The sequence below is a fragment of the Aphelocoma coerulescens genome, unplaced genomic scaffold, assembly GCF_041296385.1.
Source record: "Aphelocoma coerulescens isolate FSJ_1873_10779 unplaced genomic scaffold, UR_Acoe_1.0 HiC_scaffold_56, whole genome shotgun sequence".
NCBI lineage: Eukaryota > Metazoa > Chordata > Aves > Passeriformes > Corvidae > Aphelocoma > Aphelocoma coerulescens.
This window is the reverse complement of record NW_027183905.1, coordinates 1971856-1994214: the sequence shown is the minus strand read 5'-3', so window position 1 is coordinate 1994214 and position 22359 is coordinate 1971856. Positions and strand designations below refer to the sequence as shown.

Genomic DNA, 22359 nt, shown 5'->3' with positions numbered 1-22359 from the left:
GGAACCTTGCGGTGCCTCCTCTTCCTCCTCCTGCTCCTCCTCCTGTATCCCTACTCTTCCTCACACTCTTTCTCCCACTACTCCGTCTCCTGCAGAATCCCACCTGCTGCTCCCACGGCCATCGTTTCACCATTCTGGTCTCCAGCCCTGCTCCTCCAGCCTTTCTCCTCCTCCCCCCGGGCCCAGCACCCACCCCTGGCTCGCTCTGCCCCCCAGAGCTCTCGGATCCCACAGCACGAGCAGCGATGCAGCTGCGGCAGCTCGGGCTGGGGCAGCGCTGGGCTCTCGGCCGCTCCTGCCCGCACTCGGCCCCCGCCGCAGCCACTTCTGCCAGCACAGCACGGCCCGGCCCGGCCTTGGCGCTCCCCCCCTCCCACCTCCCCAAATTCCCCTGGCGGGGGGCGCCAAGGCCGGGCCACACGTGGGCTCCAGCTGGGGAGCGCCGGGCGCTGCGGCTCTGCCTGGCAACTGCTGAGTCACCAGCGCCGCGCCTTCTGATTGGCTGAGCGCTGCCTGAGGGCCGCGCCTGCACCAAGGGGGGACACCCTGCTCCAGGGGGGATGTCCCGAAAACCGGGCACCCCCAGCGAACCAACAACACCAACGCCTCCTTACAAACACATGCTCTGAATCTGCTCGGACACAGCCACACGCACTTGCACACAAGCAAGTGACAGCACAAACCAGCAGCTCCACAAAATGGCACTGACTGACACACACTGCTGCTCAGCCAAGCTCCTGCTCAATCCCTCAACTTCCAGAACAACAACAAAGCCTGAACAGAACCATGGACATCGTTTCCTAATCAAAAGGGGACAATGTTGAGGCAGTTTGCACATTCTCCCTGAGGTAATTAAGGACATGGACACCCAGCAGGGGTAAAAAGGGAAGTTGAGAAGGGGTCTCGGCAACAGGGGACAGATGGTGTTGGTGTGCTGGGAAGGCATTGGTTGAAGGGAGTGTGCAGGAATATGGTTAAGGCAAACAGCAGCAGGAGGAATCTATGTGGTAAGAAAAAAAAAGGAAGATGGAAAAGAGGAGGAAGAGAAAAAAGTGAGGACTGGGATGCTCTTCAGCACCATCTTATCCTCAAAATTTGCCAGCTGATCCAGATCTTCCGTATCCCTGCATTCCAGGACTGGGAAACAAAGAAGCTCAGGATAAGGGTGTTTCTCTGTGGTGGGGAGCAGCAGGACAGGGCAGCACGGGCTGGGGGCCTCTGGGGAGCTGTGGGGCAGGGCCGGGGCTGTGGGGCAGCCGGGGCTCAGCACCAGGCACTGCCTGACCCCAACACCCCCCGGGCAGGGCCGGCAGTGGCCCCCGGCCCCCAGGAGGCTGCGGGATGTGGAAGGATCAGGATTTTCTTTTATCGATCTTGTTTGGGTCACTGGAGAAACGAATGATTTTGCAGAAAGCTCAGCAGCTGTCAGAGGATGAGCACCCACGGGCACTGAGGGGGCTCCAGGGGAGGCACAAGAAGCCCCTGCAGCACTTGGCCAGAAAGGCTCAGCAGGGCAATGCAAGAAGGGATGAGCAAAAGGCCAAGGTGAAGGCAAAGGCCATGGCAGAGTTTCTACAGCCCCCCAGGGATGAACCGCAGGGCCCAAAGGGGCCCCAGCACCCAGGGGACGGCGGCGGCCACAAGCACCTGGCACAGGCATTGCCCTCCTCGGCACGGCAGAGCCCACCCAAACAGCCCCTGGCAAGGAATCAGGGGTCCATCTGCAGGCCAGAAGGACACTGCAAGCACAGACAGCAGCACCCTCAGCACCAGCAAGTCCACCCCACATGGACATGGATTGTCAGGGCTGGCAGAGCTCCCAGCAGACCAGGGACCCACCGCACCAGAGCCCTTGAGAACATTCAGGGCGCGTCTGGATCAAGACGAGGCCGCTCCTGATGGACCCAGGGGCCTCTCGATCCACTCTGAATCTGAGACCTAAGGGGGGAAATGGTCAAGAAGTTCTTTCATTATCCAGGGAATAAGTGGGAAAGATGAGCAGGGGTGTTTTATTCAACCACTATTAGTAGATGTGGGGGATGAGTTTGAAATACATCAATTTCTGTTTGTTCCTAATTGTGATTGTAATTTACTGGGAAGGCATTTGGTGGCTGAAGTGGGAATGCAAATTCATATTGTCAAAGGAGATACAGAGGCTAATGCTGCTGTACCTTGGTGTCAAATGTCTGCGAAGGCCTTTGCTGAAGGGAACCCAGAAGTGTGGGCAGCCCCACGGAAATAGGGAAAATCAGATATGGAGCCTCTCCAAATTCCTCTGAAGCAACCAGGACAAGTGGTGTCTAAAAGCAATACCCTGTTCCAAGGGAGGCAAGGAAGGGGTTACAGCCTCTTACTGAGTCCCTGCTAAAGGCAGCGCTTCTGGAGCCAGGCATCTCTCCCTACAACACTCCTCTCCTGCCAGGCAAGAAACCCCATCATGGACACCAGAAGGAAAGCACAATTTTCAAGGCTTCAAAAGCAGATTAACTGAGCCTCCTGCCCTGGCCCTCCCACACAGGGAAAAACCATTTGAATTGCATGTGGATGTTAATCAGGGCCATGCCAAAGGAATTCCTGGGCTCAAATGTTTCACCCAGTGGCCAGAGAGTGGCCTCATTGTCTTATTGCAGAATTGTGCAGCCCCGGCTTTAATGGGAACTGAGGCCTGAAAACTGACAGCAGCAGAATCTCTCATTGTTCAAGCCCGGCATCAAGGTAAAGCTTTGTTAACCAAAGGAGCCTCTAAATGGATGAGCAGCGCTGGGTTCTTACAGAATGAAACTTGTTGGATGGAACAGGAGGATTCAGAGTTGAGGACAGGGCAAGGGTTGAACCCAGCCTCCTGTTTGAACGGCCCTGGACACGGGGCTGGCAAGAAACCCATGGCTGCAGTCAAGTGACAGAGCTCCAGAGCCGGCCTAGGAGAGATTGACCAGACATTCCCTGGCCTGAGGGAGAAAAGGTGTTTAGGGATGGGTCTGCAAGGGCAGCAGAAGGGAAAAGAGTGACAAGACACGCTGCTCTTAAGGAAAGGGAAGGAGACAAAGCGCAGCTCAGCACCCGCATGCTCAGCTCAAAGGGCCGAGCTGGGGGTGCCTGGAAGAGCCTGGCACTGAAATGCCCTGAGCAGGAAGGCTTCAATATCTTCTGCTAACAGCATGGCAGCTCACAGCGGGGCAGAAGCATTTCCGACTGCTTCAGCAATCCCTGCATCAGTTCTTAAGGCATGTTTGGAACAAACAATTCCAAGATACGGGATTGTGGAAGCAATGGACTCAAGACAGGGGGACTCATTTTACAGGAATGACCCTTCAGGCTGTTCTGGCTGCTTTAGGAACACAGTGGGACCTCCAAACGCCCTGGCACCCCCAGAGTTCGGGTCGGGTGGAAAGAATGAATGGGGAAATAAAGAAACACCTTCTGAAGCTGCTGAGAGAAACCAAGATGCCACGGGTACGGCTGCTGCCATTGGCTTTGGCAAGAAGAAGAGCCAGACCCAGGCCAGATATTCAATTATCTCCCCTGGAATCCATGTTTGGAATTCCTCACCCTGGTGATAAATGAGTGAATGATAAATGTTGTCTTTCACATATATGATTCAAACATGTAGAAGTGACGATGAATTATGTAGAAATAGTGTTAAGGTAAAATGTAGTTAAGTAGAAACGAGATTAACGTAAATTGTAACTTTGAAATAGTTGTAGTATGTTAAGAAATGTCTTAATAAACACATGGTAATAAATGTCTTTTGAGGTGAGAAACTACAGAGCCAGGAATCAAGACATCTTAGAGAAACAAAGAAGATAAACCGCATGCATCCCAGGAAGATTGTTACCTCATCAGAGCTCACACCGCCCAAGGGAACTGGCAGCTGCAAATGAGGCTGGAGACTGCGGAGGCACCGGAGAGAGGGGGCCTGTCTGCAGTTCTGAAGCGATCCAGAGGACTGAGGCGGTGTCCTGCTGGGGGAAGGGGCAGAAACGGGACAGGGGGAAAGGGGAGGGAAGTGTAAATTCCTTTCTGGGTTAATGAATATGTAACAGTTCAGGAGAGTACTTAAGCCCACAGTAAAATGAATGGAGGGCGCCTCTGGCAACATTGCCAAGCGCCCCAGGTTGTGATTTGCCTTTGTTCTACTAATAAATGTTCAATGTTATATTGCTAAAAACTTAGCTTTTGTATTCATTTTCTTCAGCCTTGATCCTCATACACTTAAAAGGTTGTTGGAGAGTTTTTGTTCTTCCCACAGTTTTGGTGACAAGATTACATCATTAGAAGGCTTTTTCTTAATAATCCTACTTTGATATTGTCAGCTGGGTTTGGGCCAGGGGTGTGAGAGCCAATTTTCAGTCTTAGGACAAGAAGCAGCAAAAATCTTTATTGCTTTGGGCTGTTTTGTGTATGTGTGTGCGTGGCTGTTAGTGATGACAGAATTTTGCAATGGGTTTTTCGATGTTCACCTGTAGCTTACATTTTGCAAAACTGGAAGATCTTTAAAGGAGACCCTTTAACTCATAAACAGTTAAAAAAAAAGGGGAAAAAAAAAAAAAGGGAAAGGAGCAGCTTGGGGGGGGGGGAGGAGGGCCCATAGGTGAGTCACCTGATGGCTGACCTGGAAGAAAAGCTTCCTTCCAGGCAGCCAGCAGAGGAGCTTTAGAAATGCAAATTATCTCTGCTGGGGGAAGTGTGCACAATGTCCCAGGCTCTCCTTGCCTGCCAGAGGAATTGGGCTGATTCCCTCTGCCCCTCACCCCAAGCTCTGCCTCCCTGCACAGACGGAATTTGCATCGCTAAAGGCAGAGCCCACACTGAGCATCTCTGACTATGCAACAGAAATCCCTGAAGCTGCAAAGGAAAACAGCAAACGGAGAATGTTGGGAGAACTTCACTCACAAAAGCGGGGGGGAATCATCCCTCTCCCCACTCCAACATCTGCTGGCACTGTCTGGGTTATACAGGGTGGGTTTGACCACTGGGCTGCTTTTGCTGCCACAAGGTCAGCGAAATCACTTGGGAATCCAAGGATGTGATGATTTAATCAGAGAAAAGAGGTCAATTGATGCATCCCTGGCTGGAGGGACTGCCCAAAAATGGGGAAAAGATGAACGGCCACCAGAACAAATCCTGTAACACCATGGAGCAGCCCCTGGGAACCCGAACAAATTCATACCAGGTGCCAGAGAACCCATTAATCATTTCAATGCATCATTAGATTACAAGCTGTCCTCCAAATCATAACCAAGCCCACAGCTCCAGCTCCTGACCTTCTCACCCATCAATCCACGCCCATGAGCAACGCCACATTTCACCCTGGGATGGCATCAGATTCTCTTTCAGCAGAAGGACCAGGAGGTTGTGGAAAATTAAATGACTCAAACTGCTTTTGGCAAAGAGATGGCCAAGGAAAAGTGGTGAAACAGAGAACAAAGGAAACAAAGACTCCACAGAGCCATGAATATCGGATGTAATACAAAGTGGGGGTGCACATTAAGGGGCACATGCAGCAGGCGCATCGGGAAGTCTGTACCTTCCAAGGACCTCAGCCAAGGGGGAAAGGGACACGGAGATGCGGCCGCGGAAATCGGCATAAAAAGGAGGCTGCGTCCTCCAACACTTGGACAGACCCCACGGGAAATGCCCCCTGGCCTCTCCCTTGCTCCAGGAATAAAGTTCCTTTTACAGGACTCCTCCGGCTCCTCTGGGGACACAAACCTCTGGCCACGGGAACTTTCCCGCACACTCCCGCCGACGGGGCAGCCACCTCTGTCCTACCCACAGCAGCCGGGACGAGCCAGCGCTGCTCCGGCACCGGCTCCTGCCGAGGCAGCAGCGGCAAGGAGAGCGCGGGCAGCCGCTCCCGCAGCGCCCTCACGCCAGGGCGAACACGGCGCCCACACGGCACAACGAACCCGCCCCAGCCCCCTGCCGCCCCCTCCGCCCGCAGCCAGCGCCGAGCCCCGCCAGAACCGAGCGCGGCTCCCACCTGCGCTGGGGCCGCCTCCGAGCTCCGCCGCCGCCTCACCGGGCTCCGGCCGCCGCCGCCGCTCCCGGGCCCGCACAGACGCTCCGCCAATGGCGCCTCTGCTGCGCCACGGCCGCCCTGCCGGCGGCTCCGGGCCCGGGCTGCTCCCCGCTCCGACCAATCAGCGCGCCAGAACCACGACTGACGGCAGCACCGCCCAATCGCAGCGAGGGGCGGGCTCTGCACACGGCCCAGCCTCGCCCCGCGCTCCCAGCGCCCCCCGGGCTGCGTGAGGGGAAAGCCGCAGCTGAGGAACAGCCCTGGAACGGGCCCGGCCCGAGCCGCCATTCAGCTGGGAAGGGAAACAAAGCTCTCCGCTGCTCCCGGCCCGACTTGCCCAGCCCTGCGTGTTGGCTGCCTCCGGCTCCTTGGGAAGCCCTGCAGCCTCCCGACTCCCGCCCCTAATTCGGAGCATCAGTGCATGGCTTTGATTTCCCCGAGAAAGGGAAAACCGCCCCAAACCCCTTTGGCTGAGTGCACGAGGGGAGAGATTTGTGGCAGAAAACTCTAAAAACTCAGAGCAGGATAAGGAGAATTAAAAGAAGACCCTTCAGAACTTCTTCCTCTCACCCATCCCTCCTTCCAGCTCCACCTCCCACCCCGGCAGTGCAGGACACAGGGAATTGGGGCCATGCTCAGTTCATCCCCGGTGCCTTCTCCCGCTGCTCAGGGACAGAGTCGTTCCCCTGCTGCACTCTGGGCTCCCTCCCACCAGACAGTTCTCCAGGAACTTCTCCACCCCGAGTCCGTCCCACGGGCAGCAGTCCCCTCACACTGCTGCAGCCCCGGGGGTCACTCTGCCCCGGGGTCAGTCCTGCAAGGAGAGGCTGCTCCAGCGGGGCCCCTCTGTCCATGGGTCTCCCACGGGGTCACACCCTCTCCTCAGGCATCCCCCTGCTCCGGTGGGAGCTCCTCCAGGGGCTGCGGGGGATCTCTGCATCCACGTGGATTTCCAAATCTCTTCCACATTCCAAGCACTTGTGGAGCTTCTCTCCACCCTGAGGCTTCTCCATCAGCTCTGAGCTGTGGCTGGATCTCCGGCTGCCTTTCTGTCTCATGGGGGGTCTTTCCTCCTTGCAGCTCCCTGGGCTGGGTTTGCAGCCACTCCTCGCGGATCTCTTCAGTTTTTCCTCCCCGCTGGATTGCTGCACCAAGGAGCTGCTCAAAGCGGCCTCTTCCATGAGGTTCTGCCACAGGGATTTGTTCCCCCTGGTCTCCATCTGCAGTTCAGTGCCTGGGGCAGGAAGGAGAAGGAGAGGAAGGGACAGGGAGAAGGGAAAAGGAAAAGGTAGGAGAGGAAGGAACAAGAAGAAGAAACCAGGGAGGAAAGGGAGGAGGAAGGAAAGTGGAAGGAATAAGGACAGAATGAGGAGAGGAAGGAGAGTGGAGAAGGAGAGGATGGGATTTGCCTCCATGCCACAGGGAAGGGGAAGGAGATCCCCCCAGTCCATCCCTGGCAGGACGGTGTCGGCAGCAGGGCTGTCCTGCAGCCGGGGGCGATGCTGGGCTGGGAGATGGAGCAGGAGAGAGGGGGAAAGGGGCAGTGACTTCCTCCCCACCTGCCTGGGGGTCCCGGGACATCTTCCTCTTTCTTGCAGCCTCCTTCTCCATCCGGCCATGGCTTTGGAATGACAAATCCTGTTTTCAGGACAAAAACAAGGGGTGAGTGTGTTAGGTTGGGGGTTCCTCCAGCCCAAGTTCATCTCTAGAAGTCACCAGGCATTTGTGTCCATAAAACCCTCCAAAATATTAAGATCCAGCCACAAAAGCCCCAAACACAAAGACATGCCCCAAAACTCCCAAAATCTTGATATACAGGAAAAACTCCCCCACAATAGGAAAATTCTGCCCTTCAAAAAACCAAACCAACAACATTTAGACCAATAAACCTTAGAAACAACAGGATTCCCTCCCTCACCCCAAAAATTCAGAAAATATCACGATTTGGCCCAAGAGATCCAAATTCAAACAGAAAACTCTAAGATTCAGCAAAAATAACCTCTCAGGAGTTCCCTCTCTCTGGGTTTCTGGGGGTCCTGTGTATTTTGAGGTGCCCCCATATCCGGAGTTCCCGCCTTCTCTGGGCTATCAGGGATCCCAGGGATCCCCCCTTTCCAGGTTCCCCACTTCAGTGTCCAGGGGGTCCCTGGTTCCCCTGCTCTCCATCCTCCCCCTCCCTTCAGGCTGCAAGGGGTCCCCCAGCTGCGGGATCGCCCCTCTCTGCTCTTCTCACTCCGTGACTCTCGGGCTTCCCCCAAACCTGGCTCTCCCAGACTATTACAGCTGGTGGTGGGGTCAGTGGCTCTGACCCAGGAAGAGGTGACCGGTCCGGGGAGATTGTCCCGAAAGGGATCGCCTTCCCGAGGCCCGGTGTCTTCCTCTCAGCTGCTGGCAGAGGGGCCCTTGCAGAGGCTATCAGCTCTTTAGTGATTATCAGCTCGTGATTTCAGCTCAGCTCTGCAGGGCACCTCCAGGCCAAACCAGACCAGAGAGAGACGAGAAGGCCCGTGTGGCTGGTTCCGCACAGAGGTAGCTTTATTGTTGGTCCCCTCCAGCGAAGGGGAAAGCCAGGGAGGAGCTCTCTCTCTCCACAGAGCCAGGGGGCTTCCTTTTATAGGGATACAGGGGATCAGTGGGGGACCAATGGGTTACAGAGGGTCTGGGACAGACCAATGGGTTACAGAAAGATCTGCATACGGTCTCCCAAAGGATTGTGGGTCCACCTTTCCTCGCCATGACCAAAGTGGTTTGCCTCCCCAAGGGAGTCCTGCTGGGTGATTGCAAAATCTCTTGTCTCAGCAGAAATCCCTCCAAGGCAAGGGCTGGGCATATCCCACAGGGTTTCACCCTCGGCAGTGACAATACACGGCAGCAACAAAGGCGATTGCTATGACGCTGGGCAGGGCTCAAGACTCCGTGTCCTGCCTTCCCATGGCAAAGTTCACCTGTTTGGACAGACTCAGCATCCAAAGCAGGTTGCTGCTTTTCTGCCTGTGTCAATGAACAGCAGGAGAAAGAAAGCAGCCAGCAGGTTCTTTGCAGAGAGGGCCTTTGCTTCAGGCTGAAAGTGCTGGCTTGGCACGGAGGAGGCAGACAGCTGAGAGCTGAGCTGCTCTATTGGACTGGCATCCAAACTCGGCAAAAAGAGCGTTTTCATTCTTTTATTGTAATCCTCCTAGCGGCAGTCTCCCATTTGCACCTGGAAGAGGACAAGAAAACAGCAACAGCCCCGGGGGCGAGGGCACCGGGCCGGGCACGGCCCCGCCGCTGCTGCTGCCCGCCCCGAGCGGCCGGGGAGCAGCGCTGCCCGCAGGGGCTGCATTTCGCCCTGCCCATGGCCTGCTCTGCCCTCCCACGGGGCTGCCTCTGCCCGGCGCTGGCAGGCTCCTCGTTCAGCACTTCCCTCTGCTCCAGGGGGACACAAGGTCCAAGGAGCGGGGCTGGCAGAGGGTGACCTGGGCCGCTGGCAGCTCAAGTCCCGTGTGTTGCGTCTGCCTGAGGGAAAGTTCACGGGCCTTCCAGGGCTGTGCTTTGCATTGGTAGCTGGACGGGTGCTGGTAACAGAGCGGTGTTCTGGCTACTGCCCAGCAGCGCTGTCCCTCTGCCATTCCTTCCCCCATCAGAGGGGATGGGAGTGGGCAGGATCCTGGCAGGGGACACAGCCAGGCCAGCGGACCCAAATCAGCCAAGGGGATATTCCAACCATACGACCCCAGATCAGATGTATAAAGCAAAGGGAGAGAGGAGGAAGGGCACCTTTTCCCCCAGAAGCTGAAGTTTCCCTGAGTGTTCCAGTTCCAAACTGTTGACCCTTTGTGGAGGCTTAAGATTGTCACCCTGTAGTCTTCCAGTCACCCTCTAGCTGTAGAATTTTAGAGCAGTCAAATTAATCAAGTTCACATTTTCTAGATATTGCTGTGTCATTTCCTTGATATCCATGTGAGAGGGGACACAGTGATGGATGGGTTTGCATGGGAGCTCCAGAGCCCCGAAATGGAGAGCCTGAGTGTCCCAGCAGGATTTGCAGGAGTGTGGGGCAGCTGGAATGAAGATGGTGGGCAATATTCTCCTGCCTCCATCTTCCAAGGAAACTTTGATTCAGTGACTGTCTGCACCATGCCATGGGACCCCCAGAGGCCCAGGGAGGTGTCTGGGTGGCCCCAGAAGGCGCTTGCAGAACCCTGGGGCACCAGGGAACAGGCAGGAGCATCCCTGTGGTGCTGGGAGAGACACCCAGAGGGGGCCACCCCTGGGGCCCAGGCAAGAGCTGCATTCAGGCAGCCAAATTCATGCAGGGTCTGCCCGGGCGCTGCCAAGGACCAGTCCAGTGAGCTCCTGTCCTCTTTCACCTCTTTGTATTTTCTTTGTATTTCTTTGTATTTCTTTGTATTTCTCCGTATTTCTTTGTATTTCTTTGTATTTATTTCTTTGTATTTATCCTTATTATTACCTTTGTATTTGTTGACCCTCAAAATGCCATTAGAAATCATTTTCACTCAAAATAAATACTGACTTATTTTTGGACAAATTTGGAGGAAAATATCCTCTGACAGAAGGCAGGTTACAACCAGCCCTCTCCCACCAGGTCTGCCAAAAAATATTTTCCTCTGAGGAAAGTGAAAGAGAAAAAGAACCTATTTATTTAACAAACACACAGGAAAAGGATAATAATGCTGAATACTAAAACCTCTCACTGTGGAGAGAAACCTGGGAAGATTTCAGAGTCCTTCTGTAGGTGTGCTCTCTCTCCTCCTCCTTGGAGCTGGGTTGGTGTTCTCCAGGGCCTCGGTGGAAAATTCTCCCAGTGTATTCTGATGTTGAAACAGTCCAGAAGAGAAGAAGGGAAAAAGCCCAAGTCCCAGGAAAACAAATTTCAACTCTCCATCTCCCTCCGGAGAAAAGGAGCCGAAAGCGCGCTGGAAAGCAAGCAGGGCGCTCCCTCCGCTCTTCTCGCTGCCGCAGCAGAACACAGAGGAGTGTGTGTCTGTGTCCTTGAACAACCGCTTTGAAAAGTTCGCTCGGTGTTTTCTCTCTCCCCCGTCGGGCTCAGTTTAAAGGCACAGAAAGGCACAGGATTGATTTCTGGGCAGAGAGCAGCGATAGGGGATACACATCATAAAGTCACCCCCAGACAGGAATGTACGCAGTTGGAGAGCTCTACAGTCCCGTGTCTTTAGTTCCAAGGGTATGGAAGTGTCGATGGGTCCTTTGGTAATCGCACAGTTCTGGATCGGTTCCCGCCGTGTGGAGCCATTTTTATACAGAAGTCAGTGTATTCACACAGCACAGATTGTTGTGTTTTCCTGTGTATCAATTTCTGTGTAAACCTGCATCCCGTTGTACAGTTTTATCGATGTATGAATTTCTGTGTAAAGCTGCGTGGCCTTGTAGAGTTTGGTTCAGGCTCTGTGGGTGTTGAGAGAGTGCGATGGATGTTTGGCTTTCTCTCCAGACGTGTATCTGTACAGGTACCACCGTGTGACCCATCAGACATTTAACTGTGTGAACCGAAAGGGATCTTTGTATCTTTGCATATGGTCAGCAGAGATGGAACAATCTGCAGGAAGCTCGTAACAGAATGTTGGGGTTTTGGGAGTTCTCCTGGGATTTTTTTCTGTTAAAGGAATTTTCCCCATACATGTTGCCATGGGGACAAATTACTGGGTGCTTCAGAAAAACAACAGTCCTGGCCATAGACGGAGGGGTGCATCTTGCTACTCTTTTTTTCACCTGGCTGTGTGGGCAGTCAGTCCCTGGCGTTTTGGATGACGGAGAGAGAGGCTGCTTCTTCGGCTGCTTTCCTTCTACTGGAGAGACCCCGGGATTCCCAAGCCCGCCTTCCCTGCCCCACTGGGAGCCAGGCTGCGGCTGCCCTTCCCCTGCCATTGCTTCAAGCTTTTGCTGCTCTGTAGCCCCACTCTCCCTGCCTGCCGAGACCTCCGGGGGTTCCCACCGCAGCTCCAGAATTTTGATACATCTTGTCTGCCACCCAGGATTTGTGCTCATCCCTGCCATTCCAGCCTGCCTTTCCAGCCTGCTGCTCCCGAGGGTCCAGCCAGACACCGGGATCGGCTGCCCAGGGGGTTTTTGAAATCTTTGTTCCATCCCTTCCTGGGATCCCAGGCCACCAGTGCCGCGTGCTCCCCGAGCTCGCTCCGGAGCGCCCCCTGCAGCCACGGGGGAACCATCGCACCTGCCCTGCTCACCGGGAGCCGCCAGCGCCCCTGCCGGCTGCGAGCGGAACTGCACCCGAGGGGAAAGGGCCTGACAGCCGAGAAGGCTGGGACTGGGTTTGTGATTGTTTGCTGTTACTGCCATAGTTATTGCTGTTTGTTTGACTTGTTACACACGTATAGATATATATAATAGTAAAGAACTGTTATTCCTATTTCCCACATCTTTGCCAGAAAGCCCCTTGATTTCAAAATTATAATAACTCAGAGGGAAGGGGGTTGCATCTGCCATTCCAAGGGAGGCTTCTGCCTTCCTTAGCAGACACCTGCCTTTCAAACCGAGACAGATTTTGGCGTCCAACGTGCTGCCTGAGGGCATTAAGAGAAAGGGGTGAAAAAGGAATAACAGTTCCTGGGTAACTTAATTTTGTGTGCTGGATAGAGGAACCATGTTAGGCAGCACTATGTGGTCCAGTTTACCCTGGTTCGGGTGGCAGGTGGTCGTTCTTCCCCTTTGCAGCTCCTTACCTAAACATGGGTCCTCTGACTAAGGCTACCATTGCTGTTACCCATTTTGCCCTAAGGGTTGAGAAGGTGAGGGATTCATGGGCTTTTAACTTCCTCTGGAATGTGGGCACATGGATAAAGGGCTATCACACACTGAGTGCATGTTTTTGAGGTTGTGTTAAACATGGTGTCTTCTGTGAGGAAATGACACCAGGGGAAGTTTTCTCCTAACCCCTCAACCAGTTCTTTGGGCCCACCCCACCAGTTTTCGAAGGGTTTAGATTTCCTCTGGATACTAACCAACTGGTGCTGATAGGCCTACTCTATTTAGCCCTCAGAGGTAAGTTGAGATTTGCTTGGATAACTACCCAGACACTGGCCTCAGAGACTAGGGGTCCTACCCCAGAGCCTGATCCTGCCCCAGAACCTGACACAGCCCCAGACACTAGAGATCCAGCCCCAGAGCCTGATCCAGCCCCACAGCCTCATACTGCCCAACAGCTCACCTCAGAAATGGACTACCCAAACTGGGTGAGGGTACTGGTGAAGGGGATGTAGGAGATGTGCCAGGACATATGCCAGATGCTAAAGGAATACACCTCCTCAGCTAGTGAAAAACCCTCTCCCTGCCCCAAACAGGATGAGTCTGATGGTGCAGCAGTGGAACCCATGGATGTTACAACCGTCCAGGCTCCAGATGAATCACAAGGACAATCACAGCCAGCAGCAGTCTTCCCTGTGCAGAGGAGGAAGTAGAAGACCAAATCAGTATGACCAGTTAATGATGATGGGGAACCAGGGCCCTCACAACCAGCGGGAGAGCCAGAGCCGGAAATCATCAATGAGTCCCTGTCATACGACAGTCTCTGTAATATGCAAAAAGACATTGTGCGAAGGGAGCGTGAGCCTTATACAACCTGGCTGCTTCGGGTTTGGGACCTTATGGGCACAAGTGTGCAACTGGACAGTGGTGAGGCAAGGTATCTGGGATCGTTGATGCAGGACCCAGGCATGGACCAGATATTTGTGAGGGAGACAGGACCCCTTTCTCTCTGGGAGCAGCTTTAAATGAGTGTGAGAGAAAGGTTCATTCACAAAGACGGAATGCAGGAGTTCCATCATAGAATGCAGTGGAAGACACTCGAGGAAGGGATCCAGCAGCTAAGAGAGGTGGCAGTATTAGAGGTACTCTTTGGGAGGGATGGACAGCATGATAATGACCCCGATAAGGTCAGGTGCACAGGACAGATGATGTGGAACCTGGCAAAGCTAGGGCCACCGCAATACACCACCTTCATTGCAACGATTGATGCTGACAATAACTGAGAAACAGTGGGCTCTGTCACCAACAAGCTCAGGAATTATGAAAGTATGGTCAATGGTCCGCTGAAAGCTCATGTCTCTGCTGTGGTCCAGGACCTCAAAGAGGAGATGAAGGAGATGAGGAAGGAAATGAGGGAGGAGATGAGTGAGGAGATGAGGAAGGTCAGTGTGGCACCAGTGTGAGTCACAGGCCCCCAAGTCAGAGCCCCCAAGTCCCCCAGCTAGAGAGAGAGGGTACACCCCACGAGCTGAGCTGTGTTTTTTCTGTGCGCGCATGGGGAAGACACGAGAAGGTGGGATGGGAAACCCACTTCTGTCCTGGCAATACAGGTGCGTGAACTCAAGGAGGGAGGCACTAACCGAGGGGGTTCTGCTAAGGTGAAAGTAGCCTCAGCTTCCCGTGACCGAGCTGCCAGGTATTACAGAAGGGAGGATGATATGTTGGATCCCCTTGAAGGGACCTCTAGCATGTATGCCCAGGGAAAGAATGATAACCAAGGCTAGAGGGGCCCTGCCTCTAGCCAGGAGGAGGTACGGGAAAGCCGCGTTTTCTGGACGGTGTGGATTCGATGGCCTGGCACATCAGAGCCACAAAAATATGATGCATTGGTTGATACTGGGGCACAGTGTACTTTAATGCCATCGGGATATGTGGGGGAAGAACCTGTATCCATCGCTGGGGTGACCGGGAGATCACACGATTTGACGTTGTTGGAAGCTGAGGTGAGCCTGACTGGGAAGGAGTGGCAAAAGCATCCGATTGTGACTGGCCCAGAGGCCCTGAGTATTCTGAGCATAGACATCCTCCGGAATGGCTATTACAAAGACCCAAAAGGACTCAGGTGGACATTTGGGATTGCTGCTGTGGAGGCAGAGGGCATTAGGCAATTGAACACTTTGCCTGGACTATCAGAGGATCCTTCTGCAGTTGGGCTCCTGAAAGTGGAAGAGCAACGAGTGCCAGTTGCCACCTCGACAGTGCACTGCCGGCAGTATTGGACAAATCGAGATGCTGTGATCCCCTTCCACAAGATGATCCGTGAGCTGGAGAGCCAAGGGGTGGTCAGCAAGACCCACTCACCCTTCAACAGCCCCATCTGGCCTGTGCACAATCTGACGGGGAATGGAGATTGTGGACTATCGTGGCTTGAATGAAATGACTCCACCACTGAGCGCTGCTGTGCCGGACATGTTGGAGCTCCAGTATGAGCTGGAGTCCAAAGCAGCGAAGTGGTACGCCACTATTGACATTGCTAATGCATTTTTCTCCATTCCTCTGGCACCAGAGTGCAGGCCCCAGTTTGCCTTCACCTGGAGGGGTGTGCAGTACACCTGGAACCAACTGCGCCAGGGGTGGAAGTACAGTCCCACCATCTGCCATGGACTGATCCAGGCTGCACTGGAAAAAGGTGAGGCCCCAGAACATCTGCAGTAAATTGATGACATCATTGTGTGGGGGAACACGGCATCGTAGGTGTCTGAGAAGGGAGAGACGATCATCGAAATTGTCCTGGAAGCCGGTTTCAGTGGCAAGACGGATGACATCAGATTCCCACGGAGGTCATCTATAAGATGACTGCAATGTCTCCACCGACCAACAAGAAGGAAACACAAGCTTTCCTAGGTGCCATAGGCTTTTGGAGAATGCACATTTCTGAGTACAGTCAGATCGTGAGCCCTCTCTACCTGGTTACCCTCAAAAAGAACGATTTCCACTGGGGCCCTGAACAGCAGCAAGCTTTTGCCCAGATCAAGCAGGAAATTGCTCACGCCGTAGCCCTTGGCCCAGTCAGGACAGGACCAGAGGTGAAGAACGTGCTCTACTCTGCAGCTGGGAACAATGGCCTGTCCTGGAGCCTCTGACAGAAGGTGCCTGGTGAGACTCGGGGCTGACCACTGGGATTCTGGAGCTGAAGGTACAGAGGGTCTGAAGCCAACTACACTCCCACAGAGAAAGAAATCTTGGCAGCTTATGAAGGAGTCCAAGCTGCCTCAGAAGTAATCGGCACAGAGGCACAACTCCTCCTGGCACCCTGACTACCGGTGCTGGGGTGGATGTTCAAAGGAAAGGTTCCTTCCACACATCACGCCACCGACGCTACTTGGAGCAAATGGATCGCCCTCATCATCCAGGGCATCTGAATTGGAAACCCGAATCGCCCTGGCATCTTGGAAATAATTACAAACTGGCCGGAAGGTGAGACTTTTGGGTTATCTTCTGAAGAAGAAGAGGAGCAAGTGACACATGCCCAAGAAGCCCCACCATATAACGAGCTACCAGAGAGTGAAAGACAATACGCCCTCTTCACTGATGCTTCCTGCCGAATTGTAGGCGCTGGCTGGAAATGGAAAGCTGCTCTATGAAGCCACACATGATAAGTTGCACACGCTACTGAAGGAGAAGGTGGATTGAGCCAATTTGCTGAACTCAAAGCTGTCCAATTAGCTCCTGACATTGCTGAAAGAGAGAAGTGGCCAAAGCTCTACCTCTACACTGATTCATGGATGGTAGCCAATGCTCTGTGGGGTTGGCTGGAAAAGTGGAAGAAGGCAACTGGCAGCGCAGTGGAAAACCAATCTGGGCTGCTGAGGAGTGGAAAGGCATTGCCACTCGGGTAGAGAAGCTATCTGTGAAAGTCCGCCATGTAGATGCTCACGTCCCCAAGAGCCAGGATAATGAAGAACATCGTAACAACAAACAGGTAGATCAGGCTGCGAAAATAGAGGTGTCCCAGATAGACTTGGATTGGCAACATAAAGGGGAGTTGTTCCTAGCTCAATGGGCCCATGATGCCTCAGGCCATCAGGGCAGAGATGCCACCTATAGGTGGGCACGAGATCGAGGGGTGGATCTAACCATGGACAGTATCTCCCAGGTTATCCATGACTGTGAAACATGTGCTGCGGTCAAGCAGGTCAAGCGGGTGAAGCCCCTGTGGTATGGTGGGCGGTGGTCCAAATACAAGTATGGGGAGGCCTGGCAGATAGATTACATCACACTGCCTCAAACCTGCCAAGGCAAGTGCTATGTGCTCACGATGGTAGAAGCCACCACAGGATGGCTGGAGACCTACCCTGTGCCTCACGCTACTGCCCGGAACACCATCCTGGGCCTCGAAAAGCAAGTCCTTTGGAGGCATGGCACCCCTGAGACAACTGAGTCTGACAATGGGACTCATTTCAAGAACAGCCTTATAAACACCTGGGCTAGAGAACATGGCATTGAGTGGGTGTACCACATCCCTTACCATGCACCAGCAGCTGGGAAGGTTGAGCGGTGTAATGGACTGCTTAAAACCACCTTGAAGGCACTGGGTGGGGGGACTTTCAAAAACTGGGAGGTGCATTTAGCAAGAGTCACCTGGTTAGTTAACTGGCCCTGCCCAATCCGAACCCCTACAAACAGCAGACAGGGATAAGGTTCTCGTGGTGCACATGAGAGGTATGCTTGGAAAAACTGTTTGGGTTAGTTCTGCCTTCAGCAAAGACAAACCCATCCGTGGGGTTGCCTTCGCTCAGGAACCAGGTTGCACCTGGTGGGTGATGCAAAAGATGGAGAGACCCGATGCATACCTCAAGGGAACTTGTTTTAAGGGTGAACTACCCATGGCTCTGTACTTGAATCAGTATCAGCATGTATATATGTATATAATTCGGGTGATGCATGTATGTGTATGGTTAAAAGAGTTCAGTTTCATGTACCATGTTAGTATGGGAAAAATTTAGGGTGGATAATGTTGGGGGTTTAGTTCTCCTCCTATTTTCTTTTTCTCTTAAAGGAATTTTCCTCATAGATGTTGCCAGGGGGACAAATTACTGGATGCTTAAGGAAATCAAAGGACCTGGCCATAGACGGAAGGGTGCATCTCTTTGACCTAAGTTTGTGGGCAGTCAGTTCCCAGCGTTTGGACAGAGAGAGAGGCTGCTTCTTCAGCTGCTTTCCTTCTACCGGAGAGACCCGAGGATCCCAAGCCCGCCTTCCCTGCCCCACTGGGAGCCAGGCTGCGGCCGCCCCGCCCCTGCTGTTGCTTCGAGCCTTCGCTATTTTCCAGGCCCGCTCTCCCTGCCGGCCATGATGTCCAGGGGTTCCCACCACAGCTCCGGAGTTCAATACATCTCGTCTGACACCTGGGATTTGTGCTCGTCCCTGCTCTCCCTGCCTGCTGTTCCCGAGGTTCCAGCTGGACACCGGGATCAGCTGCCCAGGGGGTTTTTGAAATCTTTGTTCCATCCCTTCCCGGGATCCCAGGCCACCAGTGCCGCGTGCTCCCCGAGCTCGCTCCGGAGCGCCCCCTGCAGCCGCGGGGGAACCATCGCACCTGCCCTGCTCACCGGGAGCCGCCAGCGCCCCTGCCGGCTGCGAGCGGAACTGCACCCGAGGGGAAAGGGCCTGACAGCCGAGAAGGCTGGGACTGGGTTTGTGATTGTTTGCTGTTACTGCCATAGCTATTGCTGTTTGTTTGACTGGTTATACACATAAAGATACATAATAGTAGAGAACTGTTATTCCTGTTCCTCATATCTTTGCCTGAAAGCTTCGTCATTTCAAAATTATAACGATTCAGAGGGAAGGGAATTGCAATTTTTTTTTTCTTCCATTTCAGGAGAGACTCCTGCCTTCCTTGGCAGACACCTGTCTTTCAAACCAAGACACTGGGAGCAACTGGGACCACAGTGGGGGCAAATACAATCATACAGGGAGGGACGGGGTTCATACTGGAAGTGACTGGAGCCACACTGGACTCTTACTGAGAGTGAAAGCAACCATCCTGGGTGTGACTGGGAGCCACTGGGACCACACTGCGGGCAATTGGGATCGTATTGGGAGCAATTGGGACCATACTGAAAACACAGTGGGAGTGACTGTAAGCGACCAGGATGATGCTGGGAGTGACTGGGATCATACTGGGGGTGACTGGGAACCACTGCTGAGGCAGCGGCGGAGCTCGGAGGCGGCCCCAGCGCAGGTGGGAGCCGCGCTCGGTTCTGGCGGGGCTCGGCGCTGGCTGCGGGCGGAGGGGGCGGCAGGGGGCTGGGGCGGGTTCGTTGTGCCGTGTGGGCGCCGTGTTCGCCCTGGCGTGAGGGCCCTGCGGGAGCGGCTGCCCGCGCTCTCCTTGCCGCTGCTGCCTCGGCAGGAGCCGGTGCCGGAGCAGCGCTGGCTCGTCCCGGCTGCTGTGGGTAGGACAGAGGTGGCTGCTCTGTCCCCGGGACTGTTCCTTGGAAGGTTCAGACTTCCCGATCTGCCCTCCAATATGCACACACCCGTTTTGTTTGTTTTAGTAGAACAAAGCAATATTAATAACTCCATTGAGTCTTTGTTCTTCTTCTCCAAGTTCAGGAATTTCACACGGCCTTGGCTGAGCAGCAGTCCATGGCATTCAGTAACATTTTCTGGAAGTGATAGTTTCTTTCACTCCTTCCTACCTACAGCTCCCTGGCCCTATCTAAAGCACATTCACGGGCTTGGCTTGTTTAAGTCACATTCACCTTATTCCTTTCCCCCGTCACTGCTGGAGCTCCTCCCCTGCTTGCGCTCGCAGGTGCCACCGAATGCGTGTCCCGGGATTGCATCTCCCCGCCCGCAGCCTCCAGCGCCCGCCCTGTCCTGGGCTGGCCCTGGGCTGGCGGCAGCGAGCCCGACAGAAACCAACACCCGCGGGGCCACCGGGGCTCAGAGCCGTGCAAGGGACGCTTTGATTTGCAGGGACGGAAGGCCTGGGCTCCTCCCCTGCCCCGTTTGACTTGGTTTAGGATTCAATATTTTGGCTGACGTGGGAGGGGAAAAAGGTGTGGTTTTTCTCCAGCACTGGGCGGGTTTTTGCCTCGCCTGGAGCACTTGGGCCTTCCCCGGGCCCCCTCCGCCCTCTTGCAGAACCAGTGGCATTTCCCACCCCACGCGGTTTGTAAACAAGAGTCGGCTGCAGTCGAGAAGGCTCCAGGCGCCTCCTTCCAGGCTGACTCTGCCGATGCTGAGGCTGCTCTGGGCTCTGCCGGGGCTCTGCTGGGGCTCAGCTCTGGGCAAGGCTGGGCCCGCTCTCCCCTCCCATTGCTCCGGGCAGCTGAGTCACGGGAGGACAAGGAAGGGACACGTCAAGGAACTTGAGGTTTAACAGAGTTATTATTCAAAAAACTGCCATAACTACCAGGCTGTCCTAACCACCATAACTAACTAGCAGTGCTAACTACCGTAACTATCCACTTGTCCTAACTACTATAACAAAAAGCTGTCCCCAGGTGCTTCACATCCTCCGCTGCTCCTTCAATTGCTTTGCTGCAGCGATCAGAGGGCTCAGGCTGGAGAGAGGCTTGGCTGATGATAAAAATGGGTGCTGCCCAAAGGATGAAAAAGAAAGAAATCAACTGTTACTTTCCCAAGTCAAGTTCCTCACAGGCTCTGTTGCACCAGGACAAAGGGGAATGGTTTGAAACTCAGGAGAGGGAAGCAGGCTCAGATTAGATCTGAGGCAGAAGTTTTTTATCAGAAGAGTGGGGAAACACTGGCAGAGGGTGCCCAGAGATGTGGGAGGTGCCTCCTCCCTGGAAACATCCAGGCTCAGGTCAGGCAGGGCTCTGAGCCGCCTGATCTGCTTGAAGATGTCCCTGCTCCTTGCGGGGCACCTGGTCCAGATGACCTGCAAAGGACCCTGCCAAGCCAAACCAGGCGAGGATTCTGCTGGCTTTGCATGTGAAAAGCAGCGAGACTGGACACTATTGGAGGGGGCCCCACGAGAAAACCCCTCCCTCGCGCTGCTGTTTCCCCTGCAGCCGCTTCGCATCCACCTGCAGCAGCTCCTGGGCAGACCAGCGCCGCTCCTCGTCCGGCTCCAGGCTGCACTCCAGGAAGTCCCGCAGCAGAGCCGACAGGCGCCTGGGCTCCTGCAGCTGCGGGGTCCCGTTCTGCCGGATCAGACAGCGAGCCTGCGCGGAAAGCAAACACTTGTGAAAAAGCTCTGCCAGCTTCCTTCACACCCACGAGTGCTCACAGCGACCCCGGTTTCTCAGCCCCAGTCTCCAGGGACACTTTCCTCCCTGGCAGAGATGCTGCTCAGAGCTCATTCTTCTATGCCAACCAAAAAAGCCAAACGCTGCTGCAGCCACAGCCATTCCAACATCCAGATGATCTTGCCTTGAGAGCCAATGTCATTGGCTGACTTTGTTAGTTGGAACCTCCATCAGAAATAGCCCATTTTGCTTCTCCAAATACAGATACCAGCTTTACAGGCCATTTGCAAGAGTCACTGTGGTCTGCCTGTGGTATTTCCAAGGATTCTTACATCAAATGCATCCCTGCAGTGCCACTGACACTCAAGTAAATGCATTCAAGATGTTCCATCCCAGAAACTGCCAGGCAAGGAACCCGAGGTTTGGGTTGCTGAAAGCTCAGCCTTGGTGACATGGAGAAAGTAGCTTGGGCGAGGAAAGAAATATGTTAGACTATGGGGATGTTAAACAATCATCTTCATGTTTTAGACAAGTTTCCCAGTGAGAAGAGTCAGGGGGAGTTCATCTCGCAGAACCTCTTTCAGAAACTCCTTCAGAAAACTTGTTGGGTTTGGGTGTGGGTTTTGGGGTTGGTCTGGGGTTTTCTGCAAGATAAGATTAGAGCTGATGCTCTGGCTTCATGTTTTCAGGTCATCCTCACAGACAGAAGAGCTGCAACAACTTAAAACCCAAAGCAAATTCTGGAGACTGCAGAATATTTGTCTGTGCTCAGGCTCGAATCCTCTGGGAATTCCCTTCCCGATGGGCAGAGCCCTCCGGCTGCTCCTCCCAGGGCGGGGTCCCTCTGTGCTCACAGGCCTCTGCAAACTCTGGGAAATTTGCCTCTTACCATGGCCGCCGTGTGCTTGAAGTAAGGAGGTTCTCCTTCCACCATCTCGATGGTCACAATGCCCAAGGACCAGATGTCCACCTTGGAGCCATAAGGAGAACTGGTCACAACCTCTGGGGCCATCCAGTGAGCAGTGCCCACCATGGAGCTGCACTGCTCCTGCTCAGGGCTGAGCTGAGCGCAGAGGCCAAAATCAGCTGAGGACAGAAACAAACACTGTCAAAGGCAGCTGGAATGAGGAAACCAAGCACAAAGATTGCCCACTCTCAGTCTGAGAATGCAGGGCTGAATCCAGCTGGAAAAGTCCGCAGGGCTGTAGCCAAGGCAAGATGGAAGTGGACCCTTAAAGGAACCCTCAGCTTTCATGCAGTGGCTTTTAGTGATTCCCTTGAAGCTTCAGATTCCAACTCCCGCCCCTCTGCAAGGGCCATATCCAGAGCAAAGCCACTGCTGACACCCTGCTCCTCTCCTGAGCTCTCTGCATGGGGCAGCCGCTCTCAGCT

At 54.2% G+C, this 22359-nt stretch overlaps 1 protein-coding gene across 1 annotated transcript in view; it reads right to left on the bottom strand.

Moving 5' to 3' along the window:
* The window catches only part of LOC138101927 (uncharacterized), a 958962-nt gene that overhangs the window by 833747 nt on the left and 102856 nt on the right, over positions 1–22359 (bottom strand).